Genomic DNA, 23,507 nt, shown 5'->3' on the forward strand with positions numbered 1-23,507 from the left:
TCCTGGTTTACTGTATCGCTCTGACCTTATTATTGACGATGAAACTTTGAAATTGCATCGGAATTAAATACAAAAGGCACAATGCCGACTTAAGTACAAGAAAACTGACTCTTCTCACTGTCTATGGCTTGAACCATTCCTGTGACACTAGTTATAGATTCCGATGCTTCACTTCAGGTTTACTGTATCCATCAGACCTTCTTATTGACGATGAAATACAGAAATGGCATCGGAATTAAATACAAAGCGCACAATGCCGACTTATGTACAAGAAAACTGACTCTTCTTACTGTCTATGATTTGAACCATTCCTGTGACACTAGTTATAGATTACGATGCTTCACTTCATGTTTACTGTATCCCTCTCACTTTCTTATTGACGATGAAACACAGAAATTGCATCGGAATTAAATAGAAAAGGCACAATGCCGACTTAAGTACAAGAAAACGGACTCTTCTTACTGTCTAAGTTTTGAACCATTCCTGTGACTCTAGTGATAGATTTCGATGCTTCACTTCAGGTTTACTGTATCCCTCTGACATTCTTATTGACGATGAAACACAGAAATTGCATCGGAATTAAATACAAAAAAGCACAATGCCGACTTAAGTACAAGAAAACTGACTCATCTTACTGTCCATGTTTTGAACCATACCTGTGACACTAGTTATAGATTCCGATGCTTCACTTCAGGTTTACTGTATACCTCTGACCTTCTTATTGACGATGAACCACAGAAATTGCATCGGAAATAAATACAAAAGGCACAATGCCGACTTAAGTACAAGAAAACTGACTCTTCTTACTGTCTATGTTTTGAACCATTCATGTGACACTAGTTATAGATTCCGATTCTTCACTGCAGGTTTACTGTATCCCTCTGACCTTCTTATTGACGATGAAACACAGAAATTGCATCGGAATTAAATACAAAAGGCACAATGCCCACTTAAGTACAAGAAAACTGACTCTTCTTACTGTCTATGTTTTGAACCATTCCTGTGGCACTAGTTATAGATTCCGATGCTTCACTCCTGGTTTACTGTATCGCTCTGACCTTGTTATTGACGATGAAACACTGATATTGCATCGGAATTAAAAACAAAAGGCAGAATGCCGATTTAAGTACAAGAAAACTGACTCTACTTACTGTCTATGTTTTGAACCATTCCTGTGACAGCAGTTATAGATTCCGATGCTTCACTTCAGGTTTACTGTATCCCCATGACCTTCTTATTGACGATGAAACACAGAAATTGCTTCGGAATTAAATACAAAAGGAACAATGCCGACTTAAGTACAAGAAAACTGACTCTTCTCACTGTCTATGTCTTGAACCATTCCTGTGACACTAGTTATAGATTCCGATGCTTCACTTCAGGTTTACTGAATCCATCAGACCTTCTTATTGACGATGAAACACAGAAATGGCATCGGAATTAAATACAAAGGGCACAATGCCGACTTATGTACAAGAAAACTGACTCTTCTTACTGTCTATGTTTGAGACATTCATGTGACACTAGTTATAGATTCCGATGCTACACTTAAGGTTTACTGTATCCCTCTGACTTTCTTATTGACGATGAAACACAGGAATTGCATCGGAATTAAATACAAAAGGCACAATGCCGACTTAAGTACAAGAAAGCTGACTCTTCTTACTGTCTATGATTGAACCAATCCCGCGACACTAGTTATAGATTCCGATGCATCACTTCAGGTTTACTGCATCCCTCTGACCTTCTCATTGACGATGAAACACAGAAATTGCATCGGAATTAAATACAAAAGGCACAATGCCGACTTAAGTACAAGAAAATTAACTCTTCTTACTGTCTATGTTTGAACCATTCCTGAGACACTAGTTATAGATTCCGATGCTTCACTTCAGGTTTACTGTATCCCTCTACCCTCCTTATTGACGATGAATCACAGAAATTGCATCGGAATTAAATACAAAAGGCACAATGCCGACTTAAGTACAAGAAAACTGACTCTTCTTACTGTCTATGTTTGAACCATTCCTGAGACACTAGTTATAGATTCCGATGCTTCACTTCAGGTTTACTGTATCCCTCTGACCTTCTTGTTGACGATGAAACACAGATATTGCTTCGGAATTAAATACAAAAGGCACAATACCGACTTAAGTACAAGAAAACTGACTCTTCTTACTGTCTATGTGTTGAACAATGCCGGTGACACTAGTTATAGATTCCGATGCTTCACTTCAGGTTTACCGTATCCCTCTGACCTTCTTATTGACGATGAAACACAGAAATTGCATCGGATTAAATACAAAAGACACAATGCCCACTTAAGTACAAGAAAACTGATATTCTTACTGTCTATGTTTTGAACCATTCCTGTGACACTAGTTATAGATTCCGATGCTTCACTCCTGGTTTACTGTATCGCTCTGACCTTGTTAATGATGATGAAACACTGATATTGCATCGGAATTTAATAAAAAAGGCACAATGCCGATTTAAGTACAAGAAAACTGACTCTTCTCACTGTCTATGTCTTGAACCATTCCTGTGACACTAGTTATAGATTCAGATGCTTCACTTCAGGTTTACTGTATCCATCAGACCTTCTTATTGACGATGAAATACAGAAATGGCATCGGAATTACATACAAAGTGCACAATGCCGACTTATGTACAAGAAAACTGACTCTTCTTACTGTCTATGTTTGAGACATTCATGTGACACTAGTTATAGATTCCGATGCTTCACTTCAGATTTACTGTATCCCTCTGACCTTCTTATTGACGATGAAACACAGAAATTGCATCGGAATTAAATAAAAAAGGCACAATGCCGACTTAAGTACAAGAAAACTGACTCTTCTTACTGTCTATGATTGAACCATTCCCGTGACACTAGTTATAGATTCCGATGCTTCACTTCAGGTTTACTGCATCCCTCTGACCTTCTTATTGACGATGAAACACAGAAATTGCATCGGAATTAAATACAAAAGGCACAATGCCGACTTAAGTACAAGAAAACTGACTCTTCTTACTGTCTATGATTTGAACCATTCCTGTGACACTAGTTATAGATTCCGATGCTTCACTTCAGGTTTACTGTATCCCTCTCACTTTCTTATTGTTGATGAAACACAGAAATTGCATCGGAATTAAATAGAAAAGGCACAATGCCGACTTAAGTACAAGAAAACGGACTCTTCTTACTGTCTAAGTTTTGAACCATTCCTGTGACTCTAGTTATAGATTTCGATGCTTCACTTCAGGATTACTGTATCCCTCTGACTTTCTTATTGACGATGAAACACAGAAATTGCATCGGAATTAAATACAAAAAAGCACAATGCCGACTTAAGTACAAGAAAACTGACTCATCTTACTGTCCATGTTTTGAACCATACCTGTGACACTAGTTATAGATTCCGATGCTTCACTTCAGGTTTACTGTATACCTCTGACCTTCTTATTGACGATGAACCACAGAAATTGCATCGGAAATAAATACAAAAAGCACAATGCCGACTTAAGTACAAGAAAACTGACTCTTCTTACTGTCTATGTTTTGAACCATTCATGTGACACTATTTATAGATTCCGATTCTTCACTGCAGGTTTACTGTATCCCTCTGACCCTCTTATTGACGATGAAACACAGAAATTGCATCGGAATTAAATACAAAAGGCAAATTTGCCGACTTAAGTACAAGAAAACTGACTTCTTCCTGTCTATGTTTTGAACAATTCCTGTTACACTAGTTAGAGATTCCGTTGCTTCACTTCAGGTTTACCGTATCCCTCCGACCTTCTTATTGACGATGAAACACAGAAATTGCATCGGATTAAATACAAACAGCACAATGCCGACTTAAGTACAAGAAAATTGACCTTCTTACTGTCTATGTTTGGAACCATTCCTGTGACACTAGTTATAGATTCCGATGCTTCACTCATGTTTTCTGTATCCCTCTGACCTTCTTATTGACGATGAAACACAGAGATTGCATCGGAATTTAATACAAAGGCACAATGCCAACTTAAGTACAAGAAAACTGACTCTTCTTACTGTCTATGATTTGGACCATTCATGTGACACAAGATATAGATTCCGATGCTTTACTCCAGGTTTACTGTATCCCTCTGACCTTCTTATTGACGATGGTACACAGAAATTGCTTCCGAATTAAATACAAAAGGCACAATGCCGACTTAAGTACAAGAACACTGACTCTTATTACTGTCTATGCTTTGAACCATTCCTGTGACACTACATATAGATTCCGATTCTTCACTGCAGGTTTACTGTATCCCTCTGACCTTCTTATTGACGATGAAACACAGAAATTGCATCGGAATTAAATACAAAAGGTACAATGCCGACTTAAGTACAAGAAAACTGACTCTTCTTACTATCTATGTTTTGAACAATTCCTGTGACTCTAGTAATAGATTACGATGCTTCACTTCAGGTTTACTGTATCCCTCTGACATTCTTATTGACGATGAAACACAGAAATTGCATCGGAATTAAATACAAAAAAGCACAATGCCGACTTAAGTACAAGAAAACTGACTCATCTTACTGTCCATGTTTTGAACCATACCTGTGACACTAGTTATAGATTCCGATGCTTCACTTCAGGTTTACTGTATACCTCTGACCTTCTTATTGACGATGAACCACAGAAATTGCATCGGAAATAAATACAAAAGGCACAATGCCGACTTAAGTACAAGAAAACTGACTCTTCTTACTGTCTATGTTTTGAACCATTCATGTGACACTAGTTATAGATTCCTATTCTTCACTGCAGGTTTACTGTATCCCTCTGACCTTCTTATTGACGATGAAACACAGAAATTGCATCGGAATTAAATACAAAAGGCACAATGCCGACTTAAGTACAAGAAAACTGACTCTTCTTACTGTCTATGTTTTGAACCATTCCTGTGACACTAGTTATAGATTCCGATGCTTCACTCCTGGTTTACTGTATCGCTCTGACCTTGTTATTGACGATGAAACACTGATATTGCATCGGAATTAAATACAAAAGGCAGAATGCCGATTTAAGTACAAGAAAACTGACTCTACTTACTGTCTATGTTTTGAACCATTCCTGTGACAGTAGTTATAGATTCCGATGCTTCACTTCAAGTTTACTGTATCACCATGACCTTCTTATTGACGATGAAACACAAAAATTGTTTCGGAATTAAATACAAAAGGCACAATGCCGACTTAAGTACAAGAAAACTGACTCTTCTCACTGTCTATGTCTTGAACCATTCCTGTGACACTAGTTATAGATTCCGATGCTTCACTTCAGGTTTACTGAATCCATCAGACCTTCTTATTGACGATGAAACACAGAAATGGCATCGGAATTAAATACAAAGGGCACAATGCCGACTTATGTACAAGAAAACTGACTCTTCATACTGTCTATGTTTGAACCATTCCTGAGACACTAGTTATAGATTCCGATGCTTCACTTCAGGTTTACTGTATCCCTCTGACCTCCTTATTGACGATGAATCACAGAAATTGCATCGGAATTAAATACAAAAGGCACAATGCCGACTTAAGTACAAGAAAACAGACTCTTCTTACTGTCTATGTTTGAACCATTCCTGAGACACTAGTAATAGATTCCGATGCTTCACTTCAGGTTCACTGTATCCCTCTGACCTTCTTATTGACGATGAAACACAGAAATTGCATCGGAGTTAAATACAAAAGGCACAATGCCGACTTTAGTACAAGAAAACCGACTCTTCTAACTGTCTATGTTTTGAACCATACCTGTGACACTAGTTATAGATTCCGATGCTTCACTTCAGGATTACTGTATCCCTCTGACCTTCTTGTTGACGATGAAACACAGATATTGCGTCGGAATTAAATACAAAAGGCACAATACCGACTTAAGTACAAGAAAACTGACTCTTCTTACTGTCTATGTGTTGAACAATGCCGGTGACACTAGTTATAGATTCCGATGCTTCACTTCAGGTTTACCGTATCCCTCTGACCTTCTTATTGACGATGAAACACAGAAATTGCATCGGATTAAATACAAAAGACACAATGCCGACTTAAGTACAAGAAAACTGATCTTCTTACTGTCTATGTTTTGAACCATTCCTGTGACACTAGTTATAGATTCCGATGCTTCACTCCTGGTTTACTGTATCGCTCTGACCTTGTTATTGACGATGAAACACTGATATTGCAGCGGAATTTAATAAAAAGGCACAATGCCGATTTAAGTACAAGAAAACTGACTCTTCTTACTGTCTATGTTTTGAACCATTCCTGTGACAGTAGTTATAGATTCCGATGCTTCACTTCAGGTTTACTGTATCCCCCTGACCTTCTTATTGACGATGAAACACAGAAATTGCTTCGGACTTAAATACAAAAGGCACAATGCCAGACTTAAGTACAAGAAAACTGACTCTTCTCACTGTCTATGCCTTGAACCATTCCTGTGACACTAGTTATAGATTCCGATGCTTCACTTCAGGTTTACTGTATCCATCAGACCTTCTTATTGACGATGAAATACAGAAATGGCATCGGAATTACATACAAAGGGCGCAATGCCGACTTATGTACAAGAAAACTGACTCTTCTTACTGTCTATGTATGAGACATTCATGTGACACTAGTTATATATTCCGATGCTTCACTTCAGGTTTACTGTATCCCTCTGACTTTCTTATTGACGATGAAACACAGAAATTGCATCGGAATTAAATACAAAAGGCACAATGCCGACTTAAGTACAAGAAAACTGACTCTTCTTACTGTCTATGATTGAACCATTCCCGTGACACTAGTTATAGATTCCGATGCTTCACTTCAGGTTTACTGTATCCCTCTCACTTTCTTATTGATGATGAAACACAGAAATAGCATCGGAATTAAATAGAAAAGGCACAATGCCGACTTAAGTACAAGAAAACGGACTCTTCTTACTGTCTAAGTTTTGAACCATTCCTGTGACTCTAGTTATAGATTTCGATGCTACACTTCAGGTATACTGTATCCGTCTGACTTTCTTATTGACGATGAAACACAGAAATTGCATCGGAAGTAAATACAAAAAAGCACAATGCCAACTTAATTACAAGAAAACTGACTCATCTTACTGTCCATGTTTTGAACCATACCTGTGACACTAGTTATAGATTCCGATGCTTCACTTCAGGTTTACTGTATACCTCTGACCTCCTTATTGACGATGAACCACAGAAATTGCATCGGAAATAAATACAAAAGGCACAATGCCGACTTAAGTACAAGAAAACTGACTCTTCTTACTGTCTATGTTTTGAACCATTCATGTGACACTATTTATAGATTCCGATTCTTCACTGCAGGTTTACTGTATCCCACTGACCCTCTTATTGACGATGAAACACAGAAATTGCATCGGAATTAAATACAAAAGGCACAATGCCGACTTAAGTACAAGAAAACTGACTTCTTACTGTCTATGTTTTGAACAATTCCTGTTACACTAGTTATAGATTCCGTTGCTTCACTTCAGGTTTACCGTATCCCTCCGACCTTCTTATTGACGATGAAACACAGAAATTGCATCGGATTAAATACAAAAAGCACAATGCCGACTTAAGTACAAGAAAATTGACCTTCTTACTGTCTATGTTTGGAACCATTCCTGTGACACTAGTTATAGAATCCGATGCTTCACTTCAGGTTCACTATATCCCTCTGACCTTCTTACTGACGATGAAACACTGAAATTGCGTCGGATTTAAATACAAAAGGCACAATGCCGACTTAACTACAAGAAAACTGACCCTTCTTACAATCTATGTTTTGAACCATTCCTGTGACACTAGTTATAGATTCCGATGCTTCTCTCCTGTTTTCTGTATCCCTCTGACCTTCTTATTGACGATGAAACACAGAGATTGCATCGGAATTTAATACAAAGGCACAATGCCAACTTAAGTACAACAAAACTGACTGTTCTTACTGTCTATGATTTGGACCATTCATGTGACACTAGATATAGATTCCGATGCTTTACTCCAGGTTTACTGTATCCCTCTGACCTTCTTATTGACGATGATACACAGAAATTGCTTCGGAATTAAATACAAAAGGCACAATGCCGACTTAAGTACAAGAACACTGACTCTTATTACTGTCTATGCTTTGAACCATTCCTGTGACACTACATATAGATTCCGATTCTTCACTGCAGGTTTACTGTATCCCTCTGACCTTCTTATTGACGATGAAACACAGAAATTGCATCGGAATTAAATACAAAAGGCACAATGCCGACTTAAGTACAAGAAAACTGACTCTTCTTACTATCTATGTTTTGAACAATTCCTGTTACACTAGTTATAGATTCCGTTGCTTCACTTCAGGTTTACCGTATCCCTCCGACCTTCTTATTGACGATGAAACACAGAAATTGCATCGGATTAAATACAAAAAGCACAATGCCGACTTAAATACAAGAAAATTAACCTTCTTACTGTCTATGTTTGGAACCATTCCTGTGACACTAGTTATAGAATCCGATGCTTCACTTCAGGTTCACTATATCCCTCTGACCTTCTTACTGACGATGAAACACTGAAATTGCGTCGGATTTAAATACAAAAGGCACAATGCCGACTTGACTACAAGAAAACTGACCCTTCTTACAATCTATGTTTTGAACCATTCCTGTGACACTAGTTATAGATTCCGATGCTTCACTCATGTTTTCAGTACCCCTCTGACCTTCTTATTGACGATGAAACACAGAGATTGCATCGGAATTTAATACAAAGGCACAATGCCGACTTATGTACAAGAAAACTGACTCTTCTTACTGTCTATGTTTGAGACATTCATGTGACACTAGTTATAGATTCCGATGCTTCACTTAAGGTTTACTGTATCCCTCTGACTTTCTTATTGACGATGAAACACAGGAATTGCATCGGAATTATATACAAAAGGCACAATGCCGACTTAAGTACAAGAAAACTGACTCTTCTTACTGTCTATGATTGAACCATACCCGTGACACTAGTTATAGATTCCGATGCATCACTTCAGGTTTACTGCATCCCTCTGACCTTCTCATTGACGATGAAACACAGAAATTGCATCGGAATTAAATACAAAAGGCACAATGCCGACTTAAGTACAAGAAAACTAACTCTTCTTACTGTCTATGTTTGAACCATTCCTGAGACACTAGTTATAGATTCCGATGCTTCACTTCAGGTTTACTGTATCCCTCTGACTTCCTTATTGACGATGAATCACAGAAATTGCATCGGAATTAAATACAAAAGGCACAATGCTGACTTAAGTACAAGATAACTGACTCTTCTTACTGTCTATGTTTGAACCATTCCTGAGACACTAGTTATAGATTCCGATGCTTCACTTCAGGTTTACTGTATCCCTCTGACCTTCTTATTGACGATGAAACACAGTAATTGCATCGGAGTTAAATACAAAAGGCACAATGCCGACTTTAGTACAAGAAAACTGACTCTTCTAACTGTCTATGTTTTGAACCATACCTGTGACACTAGTTATAGATTCCGATGCTTCACTTCAGGTTTACTGTATCCCTCTGACCTTCTTGTTGACGATGAAACACAGATATTGCGTCGGAATTAAATACAAAAGGCACAATACCGACTTAAGTACAAGAAAACTGACTCTTCTTACTGTCTATGTGTTGAACAATGCCGGTGACACTAGTTATAGATTCCGATGCTTCACTTCAGGTTTACCGTATCCCTCTGACCTTCTTATTGACGATGAAACACAGGAATTGCATCGGTTTAAATACAAAAGACACAATGCCGACTTAAGTACAAGAAAACTGATCTTCTTACTGTCTATGTTTTGAACCATTCCTGTGACACTAGTTATAGATTCCGATGCTTCACTTCTGGTTTACTGTATCGCTCTGACCTTGTTATTGACGATGAAACACTGAAATTGCATCGGAATTAAATAAAAAAGGCACAATGCCGATTTAGGTACAAGAAAACTGACTCTTCTCACTGTCTATGTCTTGAACCATTCCTGTGACACTAGTTATAGATTCCGATGCTTCACTTCAGGGTTACTGTATCCATCAGACCTTCTTATTGACGATGAAATACAGAAATGGCATCGGAATTAAATACAAAGGGCACAATGCCGACTTATGTACAAGAAAACTGACTCTTCTTTCTGTCTATGTTTGAGACATTCATGTGACACTAGTTATAGATTCCGATGCTTCACTTCAGGTTTACTGTATCCCTCTGACTTTCTTATTGACGATGAAACACAGAAATTGCATCGGAATTAAATACAAAAGGCACAATGCCGACTTAAGTACAAGAAAACTGACTCTTCTTACTGTCTATGATTGAACCATTCCCGTGACACTAGTTATAGATTCCGATGCTTCACTTCAGGTTTACTGCATCCCTCTGACCTTCTTATTGACGATGAAACACAGAAATTGCATCGGAATTAAATACAAAAGGCACAATGCCGACTTAAGTACAAGAAAACTGACCCTTCTTACTGTCTATGATTTGAACCATTCCTGTGACACTAATTATAGATTCCGATGCTTCACTTCAGGTTTACTGTATCCCTCTCACTTTCTTATTGATGATGAAACACAGAAATTGCATCGGAATTAAATAGAAAAGGCACAATGCCGACTTAAGTACAAGAAAACGGACTCTTCTTACTGTCTAAGTTTTGAACCATTCCTGTGACTCTAGTTATAGATTTCGATGCTTCACTTCAGGTTTACTGTATCCCTCTGACTTTCTTATTGACGATGAAACACAGAAATTGCATCGGAATTAAATACAAAAAAGCACAATGCCGACGTAAGTACAAGAAAACTGACTCATCTTACTGTCCATGTTTTGAACCATACCTGTGACACTAGTTATAGATTCCGATGCTTCACTTCAGGTTTACTGTATACCTCTGACCTTCTTATTGACGATGAACCACAGAAATTGCATCGGAAATAAATACAAAAGGCACAATGCCGACTTAAGTACAAGATAACTGACTCTTCCTACTGTCTATGTTTTGAACCATTCATGTGACACTATTTATAGATTCCGATTCTTCACTGCAGGTTTACTGTATCCCTCTGACCCTCTTATTGACGCTGAAACACAGAAATTGCATCGGAATTAAATACAAAAGGCACAATGCCGACTTAAGTACAAGAAAACTGACTTCTTACTGTCTATGTTTTGAACAATTCCTGTTACACTAGTTATAGATTCCGTTGCTTCACTTCAGGTTTACCGTATCCCTCCGACCTTCTTATTGACGATGAAACACAGAAATTGCATCGGATTAAATACAAAAAGCACAATGCTGACTTAAGTACAAGAAAATTGACCTTCTTACTGTCTATGTTTGGAACCATTCCTGTGACACTAGTTAGAGAATTTGATGCTTCACTTCAGGTTCACTATATCCCTCTGACCTTCTTACTGACGATGAAACACTGAAATTGCATCGGATTTAAATACAAAAGGCACAATGCCGACTTAACTACAAGAAAACTGACCCTTCTTACAATCTATGTTTTGAACCATTCCTGTGACACTAGTTATAGATTCCGATGCTTCACTCATGTTTTCTGTATCCCTCTGACCTTCTTATTGACGATGAAACACAGAGATTGCATCGGAATTTAATACAAAGGCACAATGCCAACTTAAGTACAAGAAAACTGACTCTTCTTACTGTCTATGATTTGGACCATTCATGTGACACTAGATATAGATTCCGATGCTTTACTCCAGGTTTACTGTATCCCTCTGACCTTCTTATTGACGATGATACACAGAAATTGCTTCGGAATTAAATACAAAAGGCACAATGCCGACTTAAGTACAAGAACACTGACTCTTATTACTGTCTATGCTTTGAACCATTCCTGTGACACTACATATAGATTCCGATGCTTCACATCAGGTTTAATGTATCCCTCTGACCTTCTTATTGACGATGAAACACAGAAAATGCATCGAAATTAAATACTAATAGCACAATGCATACTCAAGTACAAGAAAACTGACTCCTCTTACTGTCTATGCTTTGAGCCATTCCTGTGACACTAGTTGGAGATTTCGATGCTTCACTTCAGGTTTACTGTATCCCTCTGACCCTCTTATTGACGATGAAACACAGAAATTGCATCGGAATTCAATACAAAAGGCACAATGCCGACTTAAGTACAAGAAAACTGACTTTTTACTGACTATATTTTGAACCATTCCTGTGACACTAGTTATAGAATCCGATGCTTCACTTCAGGTTCACTATATCCCTCTGTCCTTCTTATTGACGATGAAACACTGAAATTGCATCAGAAATAAATACAAAAGGCACAATGCCGACTTAAGTACAAGATAACTGCCTCTTCTTACTGTCTATGTTTTGAACCATTCCTGTGACACTAGTTAAAGATTCCGATGCTTCACTTCGGGTTTACTATATGCCTCTGACCTTCTTATTGACGAAGAAACACAGAGAGTGCATCGGAATTAAATACAAAAGGCCCAATGCCGACTTAAGTACAAGAAAACTGGCTCTTCATACTGTCTATGATTCGAACCATTCCTGTGAAACTAGTTATAGATTCCGATGCTTCACTTCAGGTTTACTGTATCCCTCTGACCTTCTTATTGACGATGAAACACAGAAATTGCTTCGCAATTAAATACAAAAGGCACAGTGCCGACTTAAGTACAAGAAAACTGACTCCTCTTACTGTCTATGTTTTGAACCATTCCTGTGACACTAGATATAGATTACGATGCTTTACTTCAGGTTTACTGTTTCCCTCTGACCTTCTTATTGAAGATGAAACACAGAAATTGCATCGGAATTAAATACAAAAGGTACAATGCCGACTTAAGTACAAGGAAACTGACTCTTCTTACTGTCTATGCCTTGAACCATTCATGTGACACTAGTTATAGATTCCGATGCTTCACTTCAGCTTTTCTGTATCCCTCTGACCTTCTTATTGACGATGAAACACAGAAATTGCATCGGAATTAAATACAAAAGGCACAATGCCGACTTACGTACAAGAAAACTGACTCTTCTTACTGTCTATGTTTTGAACCATTCCTGTGACACTAGTTATAGATTCCGATGCTTCACTTCAGGTTTACTGTATCCCTCTGACCTTCTTATTGACGATGAAACACAGAAATTGCATCGGAATTAAATACAAAAAAGCACAATGCCGACTTAAGTACTAGAAAACTGACTCATCTTACTGTCTATGTTTTGAACCATACCTGTGACACTAGTTATAGATTCCGATGCTTCACTTCAGGGTTACTGTATCCATCAGACCTTCTTATTGACGATGAAATACAGAAATGGCATCGGAATTAAATACAAAGGGCACAATGCCGACTTATGTACAAGAAAACTGACTCTTCTTTCTGTCTATATTTGAGACATTCATGTGACACTAGTTATAGATTCCGATGCTTCACTTCAGGTTTACTGTATCCCTCTGACTTTCTTATTGACGATGAAACACAGAAATTGCATCGGAATTAAATACAAAAGGCACAATGCCGACTTAAGTACAAGAAAACTGACTCTTCTTACTGTCTATGATTGAACCATTCCCGTGACACTAGTTATAGATTCCGATGCTTCACTTCAGGTTTACTGCATCCCTCTGACCTTCTTATTGACGATGAAACACAGAAATTGCATCGGAATTAAATACAAAAGGCACAATGCCGACTTAAGTACAAGAAAACTGTCCCTTCTTACTGTCTATGATTTGAACCATTCCTGTGACACTAATTATAGATTCCGATGCTTCACTTCAGGTTTACTGTATCCCTCTCACTTTCTTATTGATGATGAAACACAGAAATTGTATCGGAATTAAATAGAAAAGGCACAATGCCGACTTAAGTACAAGAAAACGGACTCTTCTTACTGTCTAAGTTTTGAACCATTCCTGTGACTCTAGTTATAGATTTCGATGCTTCACTTCAGGTTTACTGTATCCCTCTGACTTTCTTATTGGCGATGAAACACAGAAATTGCATCGGAATTAAATACAAAAAAGCACAATGCCGACGTAAGTACAAGAAAACTGACTCATCTTACTGTCCATGTTTTGAACCATACCTGTGACACTAGTTATAGATTCCGATGCTTCACTTCAGGTTTACTGTATACCTCTGACCTTCTTATTGACGATGAACCACAGAAATTGCATCGGAAATAAATACAAAAGGCACAATGCCGACTTAAGTACAAGAAAACTGACTCTTCCTACTGTCTATGTTTTGAACCATTCATGTGACACTATTTATAGATTCCGATTCTTCACTGCAGGTTTACTGTATCCCTCTGACCCTCTTATTGACGCTGAAACACAGAAATTGCATCGGAATTAAATACAAAAGGCCCAATGCCGACTTAAGTACAAGAAAACTGACTTCTTACTGTCTATGTTTTGAACAATTCCTGTTACACTAGTTATAGATTCCGTTGCTTCACTTCAGGTTTACCGTATCCCTCCGACCTTCTTATTGACGATGAAACACAGAAATTGCATCGGATTAAATACAAAAAGCACAATGCTGACTTAAGTACATAAAAATTGACCTTCTTACTGTCTATGTTTGGAACCATTCCTGTGACACTAGTTAGAGAATCTGATGCTTCACTTCAGGTTCACTATATCCCTCTGACCTTCTTACTGACGATGAAACACTGAAATTGCATCGGATTTAAATACAAAAGGCACAATGCCGACTTAACTACAAGAAAACTGACCCTTCTTACAATCTATGTTTTGAACCATTCCTGTGACACTAGTTATAGATTCAGAGGCTTCACTCATGTTTTCTGTATCCCTCTGACCTTCTTATTGACGATGAAACACAGAGATTGCATCGGAATTTAATACAAAGGCACAATGCCAACTTAAGTACAAGAAAACTGACTCTTCTTACTGTCTATGATTTGGACCATTCATGTGACACTAGATATAGATTCCGATGCTTTACTCCAGGTTTACTGTATCCCTCTGACCTTCTTATTGACGATGATACACAGAAATTGCTTCGGAATTAAATACAAAAGGCACAATGCCGACTTAAGTACAAGAACACTGACTCTTATTACTGTCTATGCTTTGAACCATTCCTGTGACACTACATATAGATTCCGATGCTTCACATCAGGTTTACTGTATCCCTCTGACCTTCTTATTGACGATGAAACACAGAAAATGCATCGAAATTAAATACTAATAGCACAATGCATACTCAAGTACAAGAAAACTGACTCCTCTTACTGTCTATGCTTTGAGCCATTCCTGTGACACTAGTTGGAGATTTCGATGCTTCACTTCAGGTTTACTGTATCCCTCTGACCCTCTTATTGACGATGAAACACAGAAATTGCATCGGAATTCAATACAAAAGGCACAATGCCGACTTAAGTACAAGAAAACTGACTTTTTACTGACTATATTTTGAACCATTCCTGTGACACTAGTTATAAAATCCGATGCTTCACTTCAGGTTCACTATATCCCTCTGACCTTCTTATTGACGATGAAACACTGAAATTGCATCAGAAATAAATACAAAAGGCACAATGCCGACTTAAGTACAAGATAACTGCCTCTTCTTACTGTCTATGTTTTGAACCATTCCTGTGACACTAGTTAAAGATTCCGATGCTTCACTTCGGGTTTACTATATGCCTCTGACCTTCTTATTGACGAAGAAACACAGAGAGTGCATCGGAATTAAATACAAAAGGCCCAATGCCGACTTAAGTACAAGAAAACTGGCTCTTCATACTGTCTATGATTCGAACCATTCCTGTGAAACTAGTTATAGATTCCGATGCTTCACTTCAGGTTTACTGTATCCCTCTGACCTTCTTATTGACGATGAAACACAGAAATTGCTTCGCAATTAAATACAAAAGGCACAGTGCCGACTTAAGTACAAGAAAACTGACTCCTCTTACTGTCTATGTTTTGAACCATTCCTGTGACACTAGATATAGATTACGATGCTTTACTTCAGGTTTACTGTTTCCCTCTGACCTTCTTATTGAAGATGAAACACAGAAATTGCATCGGAATTAAATACAAAAGGTACAATGCCGACTTAAGTACAAGGAAACTGACTCTTCTTACTGTCTATGCCTTGAACCATTCATGTGACACTAGTTATAGATTCCGATGCTTCACTTCAGCTTTTCTGTATCCCTCTGACCTTCTTATTGACGATGAAAAACAGAAAAATGCATCTAAAATAAATTCAAAAGGCACAATGCCGACTTAAGTACAAGATAACTGACTCTTCTTACTGTCTATGTTCTCAACCATTCCTGTGACACTAGTTATAGATTCCGATGTTCACTTCAGGTTTACTGTATCACTCTGACCTTCTTATTGACGTTGAAACAGAGAAGTTGTATCGGAATTAAATACAAAAGGCACAATGCCGACTTAAGTACAAGAAAACTGACTCTTCTTACTGTCTATGCTTTGAACCATTGCTGTGACACTAGTTATAGATTCCGATGCTTCACTTCAGGTTTACTGTATCCCTCTGACCTTCTTATTGACGATGAAACACAGAAATTGCATCGCAATTAAATAGAAAAGGCACAATGCCGACTTAACTACAAGAAAACTGACTCTTCTTACTGTCTATGTTTTGAACCATTCCTGTGACACTAGTTATAGATTCCGATGCTTCACTTCAGGTTCACTATATCCCTCTGACCTTCTTACTGACGATGAAACACTGAAATTGCATCGAATTTAAATACAAAAGGCACAATGCCGACTTAACTACAAGAAAACTGACTCTTCTTACTGTCTATGTTTTGAACCATTCCTGTGACACTAGTTATAGAATCCGATGCCTCACTTCAGGTTCACTATATCCCTCTGACCTTCTTATTGACGATGAAACACTGAAATTGCATCAAAAATAAATACAAAAGGCACAATGCCGACTTAAGTACAAGATAACTGACTCTTCTTACTGTCTATGCTTTGAACCATTCCTGTGACACTAGTTAAAGATTTCGATGCTTCACTTCAGGTTTTCTGTATGCCTCTGATCTTCTTATTGACGTAGAAACACAGAGATTGCATCGGAATTAAAAAAAAAGGCACAATGCCGACTTAAGTACAAGAAAACTGACTCTTCATACTGTCTATGTTTTGAACCATTCCTGTGACACTAGTTATAGATTCCGATGCTTCACTTCAGGTTTACTGTATCCCTCTGACCTTCTGATTGACGATGAAACACAGAAATTGCTTCGGAATTAAATACAAAAGGCACAATGCCGACTTAAGTACAAGAAAACTGACTCTTCTTACTGTCTATGTTTTGAACCATTCCTGTGACACTAGATATACATTACGATGCTTTACTTCAGGTTTACTGTATCCCTCTGACCTTCTTCTTGACGATGAAACACACGAATTGCTTCGGAATTAAATACATAGGCTCAATGCCGACTTAAGTACAAGATAACTGACTTTTCTTTCTGTCTCTGTTTTGAACCATTCCTGTGACACTAGTTATAGATTCCGATGCTTCACTTCAGGTTTACTGTTTCCCTCTGACCTTCTTATTGACGATGAAACACAGATATTGCATCGGAATTAAATACAAAAGGTACAATGCCGACTTAAGTACAAGGAAACTGACTCTTCTTACTGTCTATGCCTTGCACCATTCATGTGGCACTAGTTATAGATTCCGATGCTTCACTTCAGGTTTACTGTATTCCTCTGACCTTCTTATTGTCGATGAAACACAGAAATTGCATCGAAATTAAATAGAAAAGGCGCAATGCCGACTTAAGTAAAAGAAAACTGACTCTTCTTACTCTCTATGTTTTGAACTATTCCTGTGACACTAGTTATAGAATCCGATGCTTCACTTCAGGTTCACTATATCCCTCTGACCTTCTTATTGACGATGAAACACTGAAATTGCATCAGAAATAAATACAAAAGGGAAAATCCGACTTAAGTACAAGATAACTGACTCTTATTACTGTCTATGCTTTGAACCATTCCTGTGACACTAGTTATGGATTCCGATGCTTAACTTCAGGTTTACTGTATGCCTCTGACCTTCCTATTGACGAAGAAACACAGAGATTGCATCGGAATTAAATACAAAAGGCACAATGCCGACTTAAGTACGAGAAAACTGACTCTTCATACTGTCTATGTTTTGAACCATTCCTGTGACACTAGTTATAGATTCCGATGCTTCACTTCAGGTTTACTGTATCCCTCTGACCTTCTTATTGACGATGAAACACAGAAATTACTTCGGAATTAAATACAAAAGGCACAATGCCGACTTAAGTACAAGAAAACTGACTCTTCTTACTGTCTATGTTTTGAACAATTCCTGTGACACTAGATATAGATTACGATGCTTTACTTCATGTTTACTGCATCCCTCTGACCTTCTTCTTGACGATGATCCACAGAAATTGCTTCGGAATTAAACACAAAAGGCTCAATGCCGACTTAAGTACAAGAAAACTGACTCTTCTTACTGTCTATGTTTGAACCATTCCTGTGACACTAGATATAGATTACGATGCTTTACTTCAGGTTTACTGTATCCCTCTGACCTTCTTCTTGACGATGAAACACACAAATTGCTTCGGAATTAAATACAAAGGCTCAATGCCGACTTAAGTACAAGATAACTGACTTTTCTTACTGTCTGTGTTTTGAACCATTCCTGTGACACTAGTTATATATTCCGATGCTTCACTTCAGGTTTACTGTTTCCCTCTGACCTTTTTATTGACGATGAAACACAGATATTGCATCGGAATTAAATACAAAAGGTACAATGCCGACTTAAGTACAAGGAAACTGACTCTTCTTACTGTCTATGCCTTGCACCATTCATGTGTAACTAGTTATAGATTCCGATGCTTCACTTCAGGTTTACTGTATCCCTCTGACCTTCTTATTGACAATGAAACACAGAAATTGCATCGAAATTAAATAGAAAAGGCGCAATGCCGACTTAAGTAAAAGAAAACTGACTCTTCTTACTCTCTATGTTTTGAACCATTCCTGTGACACTAGTTATAGAATCCGATGCTTCACTTCAGGTTCACTATATCCCTCTGACCTTCTTATTGACGATGAAACACTGAAATTGCATCAGAAATAAATACAAATTGCAAAATCCGACTTAAGTAGAAGACAACTGACTCTTATTACTGTCTATGCTTTGAACCATTCCTGTGACACTAGTTATGGATTCCGATGCTTAACTTCAGGTTTACTGTATGCCTCTGACCTTCTTATTGACGAAGAAACACAGAGATTGCATCGGAATTAAATACAAAAGGCACAATGCCGACTTAAGTACAAGAAAACCGACTCTTCATACTGTCTATGTTTTGAACCATTCCTGTGACACTAGTTATAGATTCCGATGCTTCACTTCAATTTTACTGTATCCCTCTGACCTTCTTATTGACGATGAAACACAGAAATTGCTTCGGAATTAAATACAAAAGGCACAATGCCGACTTAAGTACAAGAAAACTGACTCTTCTTACTGTCTATGCTTTGAACAATTCCTGAGACACTAGATATAGATTACGATGCTTTACTTCAGGTTTACTGCATCCCTCTGACCTTCTTCTTGACGATGATCCACAGAAATTGCTTCGGAATTGAATACAAAAGGCTCAATGCCGACTTAAGTACAAGATAACTGACTTCTCTTACTGTCTGTGTTTTGAACCATTCCTGTGACACTAGTTATAGATTCCGATGCTTCACTTCAGGTTTACTGTTTCCCTCTGACCTCTTTATTGACGATGAAACACAGATATTGCGTCGGAATTAAATACAAAAGGCACAATGCCGACTTAAGTACAAGAAAACTGACTCTTCTTACTGTCTATGTTTTGAACCATTCCAGTGACACTAGTTATACATTCCGATGCTTCACTTCAGGTTTACTGTATACCACTGACCTTCTTATTGACGATGAAACACAGAAACTACATCGGAATTAAATACAGAAGGCACAATGCCGACTTAAGTACAAGAAAACTGACTCTTCTTACAATCTATGTTTTGAACCATTCCTGTGACACTAGTTATAGATTCCGATGCTTCACACATGTTTTCTGTATCCCTCTGACCTTCTTATTGACGATGAGACACAGAAATTGCATCGGAATTTAATACAAAGGCACAATGCTGACTTAAGTACAAGAAAACTGACTCTTCTTACTGTCTATGTTTTGGACCATTCATGTGACACTAGTTATAGTTTCCGATGCTTTACTCCAGGTTTACTGTATCCCTCTGACCTTCTTATTGCCGATGACACACAGAAATTGCTTCGTAATTAAATACAAAAGTCACAATGCCGACTTAAGTACAAGAAAACTGACTCTTCTTACAGTCTATGTTTCGAACCATTCCTGTGACACTATATATAGATTCCGATGCTTCACATCAGGTTTACTGTATCCCTCTGACCTTCTTATTGACGATGAAACACTGAGAATGCATCGCAATTAAATACAAAAAGCACAATGCATACTTAAGTACAAAAAAACTGACTCCTCTTACTGTCTATGCTTTGAGCCATTTCTGTGACACTAGTTGTAGATTCCGATGCTTCACTTCAGGTTTACTGTATCCCTCTGACCTTCTTATTGACGATGAACACATAAATTGCATCGGAATTAAATACAAAAGGCACAATGCCGACTTTAGTACAAGAAAACTGACTCTTCTAACTGTCTATGTTTTGAACCATTCCTGTGACACTAGATATAGATTACGATGCTTTACTTCAGGTTTACTGCATCCCTCTGACCTTCTTCTTGACGATGATCCACAGAAATTGCTTCGGAATTAAATACAAAAGGCTCAATGCCGACTTAAGTACAAGATAACTGACTTTTCTTACTGTCTGTGTTTGGAACCATTCCTGTGACACTAGTTGTAGATTCCGATGCTTCACTTCAGGTTTACTGTTTCCCTCTGACCTTCTTGTTGACGATGAAACACAGAAACTGCATCGGAATTAAATACAAATGGTACAATGCCGACTTAAGTACAAGGAAACTGACTCTTCTTACTGTCTATGCCTTGAACCATTCATGTGACCTTAGTAATAGATTCCGATGCTTCACTTCATCTTTTCTGTATCCCTCTGACCTTCTTATTGACGATGAGACACAGAAATTGCATCGGAATTAAATACAAAAGGCACAATGCCGACTTACGTACAAGAAAACTGACTCCTCTTACTGTCTAAGTTTTGAACCATTCCCGTGACACTAGTTATAGATTCCGATGCTTCACTTCAGGTTTACTGTATCCCTCTGACCTTCTTCATGACGATGAAACACAGATATTGAATCGGAATTAAATAGAAAAGGCACAATGCCGACTTAAGCACTAGAAAACTGACTCTTCTTACTGTCTATGTATTGAACCATTCATGTGACACTAGTTATAGATTCCGATGCTTCAATGTAGGTTTACTGTATCCCTCTGATCTTCTTATTAAATATGAAACACAGAAATTGCATCGGAATTAAATGCAAGTGGCACAATGCCGACTAAAGTACAAGAAAAATTACTCTTTTTACTGTCTATGTTATGAACAATTCCTGTGACACTAGTTATAGATTCCGATGCTTCACTTTAGGTATACTGAATCCCTCTGACCTTCGTATTGACGATGAAACACAGAAATTGCCTCGGAATTAAATACAATAGGCACAATCCCGACTTAAGTACAAAATGACTGACTCTTCTTACTGTCTATGTTTTGAACCTATCCTCTGACACTAGTTATAGATTCCGATGTTTCACTTCAGGTTTACTGTATCCCTCTGACCTTCTTATTGACGATGAAACACAGAAATTGCATCGGATTTAAATATAAAAGGCACTATGCCGACTTAAGTACAAGAAATCTGACTCATCTTACTGTCTATGTTTTGAACCATTCCTGTGACACTAGTTATAGATTCCGATGCTTCACACATGTTTTCTGTATCCCTCTGACCTTCTTATTGACAATGAAACACAGAAATTGCATCGGAATTTAATACAAAGGCACATTGCTGACTTAAGTACAAGAAAACTGACTCTTCTTACTGTCTATGTTTTGGACCATTCATGTGACACTAGTTATAGTTTCCGATGCTTTACTCCAGGTTTACTGTATCCCTCTGACCTTCTTATTGCCGATGACACACAGAAATTGCTTCGTAATTAAATACAAAAGTCACAATGCCGACTTAAGTACAAGAAAACTGACTCTTCTTACAGTCTATGTTTCGAACCATTCCTGTGACACTATATATACATTCCGATGCTTCACATCAGGTTTACTGTATCCCTCTGACCTTCTTATTGACGATGAAACACTGAGAATGCATCGCAATTAAATACAAAAAGCACAATGCATACTTAAGTACAAAAAAACTGACTCCTCTTACTGTCTATGTTTTGAGCCATTTCTGTGACACTAGTTGTAGATTCCGATGCTTCACTTCAGGTTTACTGTATCCCTCTGACCTTCTTATTGACGATGATCACATAAATTGCATCGGAATTAAATACAAAAGGCACAATGCCGACTTTAGTACAAGAAAACTGACTCTTCTAACTGTCTATGTTTTGAACCATTCCTGTGACACTAGATATAGATTACGATGCTTTACTTCAGGTTTACTGCATCCCTCTGACCTTCTTCTTGACGATGATCCACAGAAATTGCTTCGGAATTAAATACAAAAGGCTCAACGCCGACTTAAGTACAAGATAACTGACTTTTCTTACTGTCTGTGTTTTGAACCATTCCTGTGACACTAGTTATAGATTCCGATGCTTCACTTCAGGTTTACTGTTTCCCTCTGACCTTCTTGTTGACGATGAAACAGAAACTGCATCGGAATTAAATACAAATGGTACAATGCCGACTTAAGTACAAGGAAACTGACTCTTCTTACTGTCTATGCCTTGAACCATTCATGTGACCTTAGTAATAGATTCCGATGCTTCACTTCACCTTTTCTGTATCCCTCTGACCTTCTTATTGACGATGAAACACAGAAATTGCATCGGAATTAAATACAAAGGGCACAATGCCGACTTACGTACAAGAAAACTGACTCTTCTTACTGTCTAAGTTTTGAACCATTCCCGTGACACTAGTTATAGATTCCGATGCTTCACTTCAGGTTTACTGTATCCCTCTGACCTTCTTCATGACGATGAAACACAGATATTGAATCGGAATTAAATAGAAAAGGCACAATGCCGACTTAAGTACTAGAAAACTGACTCTTCTTACTGTCTATGTATTGAACCATTCATGTGACACTAGTTATAGATTCCGATGCTTCAATGTAG

This window comes from Schistocerca serialis, chromosome 11 (genome assembly GCF_023864345.2).
Source record: "Schistocerca serialis cubense isolate TAMUIC-IGC-003099 chromosome 11, iqSchSeri2.2, whole genome shotgun sequence".
NCBI lineage: Eukaryota > Metazoa > Arthropoda > Insecta > Orthoptera > Acrididae > Schistocerca > Schistocerca serialis.